The following is a 5369-nucleotide window of genomic DNA, read 5'->3' as shown; positions in this document are numbered from 1 at the left end:
TCTATCACGATATTAACGTTTAAAAAGTGAATTTTAGATAAAATTAAGCAATTTCATGATATTAATGAGTAGTGTGTGAGTTTGAGAGATAGTGTGTGTTAGTGAGATTGTGTGTGTTAGTGAGAGAGTATAGTGTGTTAATGTGAATGTAATTTCATGAAATAAATAAAATTAGTTGAGTAATCCATTATTGAATGAAAATTATAATTGAGTCTAGTAATTAAATGAAAAATATATAAAATAATATATATAACACATAAAGTATAATTGTACAGTACATATATAATAAAAGTATTCGAATTGCGATTATGTTTTTATACAATAATATAAAATGATTCAAGTACATGAAGGATTAGCGGTAACAGACTTTCTCTTCACAAATATCCCTTGATTATGATCACGGCGCAAGTATGGAGCATCATCATTGGCTAGCAGGATGCATGGATCAGCAATTACTTCGAAAGGTGGAATGGCAACAAAATTATTATATTCTTCTGAAAAGTCTGTCTTGTCCTCCACTCCAACGATGTTTCTCTTTCCTGATAGAACTATGTGTCGCTTAGGCTCATCCTTTTGCTTGTTTATCCCCTTCTTTGGCTTGCTGGACATGTCCTTAATGTAGAAAACCTGAGCGACATCCTGGGCTAGGACAAATGGCTCGTCTCTATACCCAAGATTGTTGAGATCAACTATTGTCATCCCATACTCATATTTTGTTACCCCTCCTCCAGATAGCTTAACCCATTGGCAACGAAATAGAGGCACCTTGAAATTGGGACCGTAATCCAGCTCCCATATCTCTTCAATGTAGCCGTAATATGTGTCTTTTTTTCCATTATTGTCCGTGGCATCCATACGAACACCGCTGTTTTGGTTGGTACTCTTTTTATCTTGGGCTATCGTATAAAATGTGTTTCCATTTATCTCGTACCCTTGGTATGTTAAGATATTCCAAGATGGTCCCCTAGCCAATAAGAACAGTTGTTCACTTATATCCATGTTATGCATTAGATGCTTCCGCAACCAGCTGCAGAAAGTGTTCATGTGCTCACGTGTAATCCATGCCTCAGACTTTTCCAGGAAATTGGAGAGCAGAATTTTCTTGTGTTCCTCGATATATGGGTCAACCAAGGATGATTGTTGAAGAACCGTATAATGCGCTTTCTTGAATGAGAAATCATCTGTGCAGACATAAGATTTCTTTCCTAATGTACCCTTTCCAGTTAGTCTCCCCTCATATCGCGATTCAGGGACTCCAATCGGTTTAAGGTCATCAATAAAGTCAACACAAAAGTCAATGACCTCCTCAGTTCCGTAGGCACTGGCGATGCTTCCTTCTGGACGAGCTCTATTACGAACACATTTCTTGAGTACCCCCATGAACCTTTCGAATGGGAACATGTTGTGTAGAAATACTGGTCCGAGAATATCAATCTCTTTGACAAGGTGCACTAGAAGATGTGTCATGATGTTGAAGAAAGATGGTGGAAATATCAGCTCAAAGCCAACAAGACATTGCACCACATCATTTTGCAGCTTTATCAAATTCTCCGGGTCAATTATCTTCTGAGAAACTGCGTTGAGGAAGGCACATATCTTCACGATGGTTAACCGGACGTTATCAGGCAGAATCCCCCGCAGCACAACCGGAAGAAGTTCGGTCATAAGCACATGGCAGTCATGGGACTTGAGATTTGTAAATTTCTTCTCTGCCAAATTTAAGATTCCTTTTATATTGGATGAGTATCCAGATGGAACCTTTATACTGCTCAAGCAGTCAAACATGGTTTCTTTCTCTTCCTTGCTAAGAGTATAGCTGGCAGGACTTAAGTATTGTCGTCTATTATCTCGCTGTTGTGGGTGTAAGGTATCTCGTTCTTCCATACGTTGCAATTCTTGACGTGCTTCTACTGTATCTTTTGTCTTTCCGTACACTCCCAAGAATGCTATCAGGTTGACGCAAAAATTCGTCGTGAGGTGCATCACATCAATTGCATGACGAACATCTAAGACTTCCCAATATGGTAGCTCCCAAAATATAGATTTCTTCTTCCACATGGGCGCCATTCCGTTTTCGTTCGGAACAGGTTGGCTACCAGATCCCTTTCCAAAAACAACTTCTAGATCTTTTACCATGTTGAAGACGTCTTTACCACTACGGTGCATCGGTTTTGTTCGGTGGTCCGCTTGGCCTTTGAAATGCTTGCCCTTCTTTCGTACCGCATGCCTGATGGGAAGAAACCGACGATGACCCATGTATACAACCTTCTTACAGTGAGTCAACCATATATTATCGGTATCATCTAAACAGTGTGTGCATGCTTTGTATCCCTTGTTCGAATGTCCTGACAAGTTACTAAGAGCAGGCCAGTCATTGATCGTTACGAACAGCAATGCTCGTAGGTTGAAGTTTTCCTGTTTATATTCATCCCACATCCGTACACCTTCATCGCCCCAGAGCAATAAGAGTTCTTCGACCAATGGTCTTAGGTACAGATCAATGTCATTTCCGGGCTGCTTTGGACCCGGGATAAGCACAGGCATCATGATGAACTTTCGCTTCATGCAGAGCCATGGTGGAAGATTGTACAGACAAAGAGTCACAGGCCAAGTGCTATGACCACTGCCCATCTCACCAAAAGGATTCATGCCATCCGTACTCAAACCGAACCTTATGTTTCTCACATCCAAATCAAATTTAGGGTACGTTCTATCTATTTTTCTCCACTGCGACCCATCAGCGGGGTGTCTCAACATCGAGTCTTTCTTGCGTTCCTCTTTGTGCCATCACATCAACTTAGCATTATCTTTATTTCTAAACAGACGCTTCAAACGTGGTATTATAGGCAAATACCACATGACCTTCGTAGGAACTCTCTTCCGGGGAGGCTCCCCCTCGACATCTCCAGGATCATCTTTTCTAATCTTGTAACGCAATGCACTGCATACGGGACATGCATCCAAATTCTCGTACTCGCCTCGGTAGAGGATGCAGTCATTGGGGCATGCATGTATCTTTTGCACTTCCAGTCCCAAAGGGCAAACAAGTTGTTTGGCTTCATACGTTGTGGCAGGCAATTCATTGTCCTTAGGAAGCATTTTTTAACAAGTTTGAGTAATTCACCAAATCCCTTGTCGGATACACCATTTGTCGCCTTCCATTGCAGCAACTCCAAGGTGGTGCCAAGTTTCTTAAATCTATTTTGACAATCTGGGTACAACAACTTATGGTGGTCCTCTAACAACTTCTGGAACTTCAACCTCTCCGTTTCACTCTCACAGTCTGCCTGCACATTGTGCAATGCCTGCCCCAGATCGTCGCTGGGATCATTTTCTGCTACATCTACTTCGGGCTCTTCCATGGGAATATCGTCATCGAATGCACCGATTCCAGCATTCCCGGGAAAGTGGTCGTCAAAATCTTCTTCTTCATTGTCTTCCATGGTAACCCCCTGTTCTCCGTGCTTCGTCCAACAAACATACTTCTTCATGAAACCATTTGCGAAAATGTGGCTGTGTAGGATTCTTAAAGATGAGTAATCCTTGTTATTGTTGCAATGAACACACGGGCAGCACATAAAACCATTCTGCTTGTTTGCCTCAGCCACAGACAAAAAATAATGCAGGCCATCAATGAATTCTTTCGAACGTCGGTCAGCATTGTACATCCATTGCCGGTCCATCTGCATTTTAAATAAATCAATTTGAATTCTTTACACGTATCTAATAAATAAAATATATCAAACCCTCCAGCTGCTGAAGCCATATTTTACTGAAAAATACCTTTATTTTCCACAAAATTATAAATTCTTACCATTACAATGCAAAAATTATTTACTATTACAATAACAATGATCAGATTAATAACTCTTGCAAATAACAATGAAATCATATAAAAAAGACGAAATGTATCATTAATCCTCAAGAAATCTCTAATTAATTGAAAGAAATCTCTATAACTTCTAATTACTTTGACACCCTTCAGTTCCAGGAGTACACTCTTTTCAATATCCAGAAACCCTCTAGAAGAAAAATAAATCTTTATTTTTGAAGATGTATATGTCAGTAACCTCAACCCTGCGGTGATGACACTGCCTTTCGGGGGGACACGGTGCGGTACAAGGATGTCCCCAATCGGCTAGTCGCAGCACCAACATTTACGATTAATAGGCACAGCACTTGGCACAGGCAGCATGCTCGTTGATATGCTCTCAGTACAACAACGGGCATGCTGACTACGTCAAATGCTGTCTTCTTATCAATCGGAAGTGCTGGTGATGCGACCAACCGATTTGCGACGTCCTTATAGCGCATCGTGTATCCCTGAAAGGTAGTGCCATCACCGTTGGATGGAGATTAATGACGTATACTTGTTTCGAAATAAAGATTTTTTTAGCTTCTAGATGGTTTCAATGTGAGCCTGATTAAATACATCACTAGAGTGTCAAAATAATCCATTCATAATACAAAAAAATTCTATAATATACTCATTTCATTAATTCATTCATGAATAAAAAAATCAACTATCCACAATATGGTCATATATACAAGTACATCACATGAAGTATCTACACTCATTCTAAAAATTTCTACTATCCATATACTCATCTAAATCTAAAAGAAAATTACACCTACATATGCAATCTAGCTAGCTAAATGTCCATGAAATGAGCTAGCTACACATTTTCTCTATTTCTAAAGTATGAAATGAGCTATACAAGCCAAGGAAGAAGAGAAAAACAAGCCCCAAACCTTTAGAGCAGATGGATGGACGGGGAATCAAAGATCTTCACAAATGTGGTGAAGAAATGAGCAAGAACTCCTCTATCCCGAGCCAAGAACAGCAAGAAAACAAGTGAGCTGAATGGCTCGGGCGGGGAGAGAGGGAAGGGGATAAGGGGCCCAAGGCCTTTTGTCCCGGTTGGAGGCACCAACCGGGACAAAAGGGGGGACTTTTGTCCCGGTTGGTGGTTCCAACCGGGACAAAAGGCTCCCATTTTGTCCCGGATGGTGTCTCCAACCGGGACAAAAGGCCCCCGTCCCCCCCCCCCCCCCGTCCCCCCCCCCCGCTGGCCCGGCTAGCCGTTGGACCCGGAATAAAAGCCACCTATTGTCCTGGGCCCAAAGGCTGCCGGGACAAATGGCCAGGAACAAATGCCTGTTTTGTAGTAGTGAATGATGACTAGTAATTGACGCCGATTGATGGCTAGTGACTAGAACCTGATGATTGATGGTTAGCCATAAAATGACCAGTGACTTATAGCTATCCTTGCTGACGGATGCTAATAACTGATCTTTGATGGCTATCGTTGCTGCAATGAATCTAAATGCTTAAAGTTCTACCGGTGGCTACATATATTCCCTTCCTC

The 5369-nt window shown here is 41.4% G+C and overlaps 1 pseudogene; it reads right to left on the bottom strand.

Moving 5' to 3' along the window:
• Nucleotides 1–372: 372 nt before the first annotated feature.
• On the bottom strand, nucleotides 373–3668 carry LOC120653237 (annotated as a pseudogene).
• Between the last annotated feature and the right edge of the window lie 1701 nt (nucleotides 3669–5369).

The sequence above is a fragment of the Panicum virgatum genome, chromosome 1N (assembly GCF_016808335.1).
Source record: "Panicum virgatum strain AP13 chromosome 1N, P.virgatum_v5, whole genome shotgun sequence".
NCBI lineage: Eukaryota > Viridiplantae > Streptophyta > Magnoliopsida > Poales > Poaceae > Panicum > Panicum virgatum.
The sequence above is the reverse complement of the archived record's forward strand: the minus strand, read 5'-3'. Positions and strand labels throughout refer to the sequence as shown.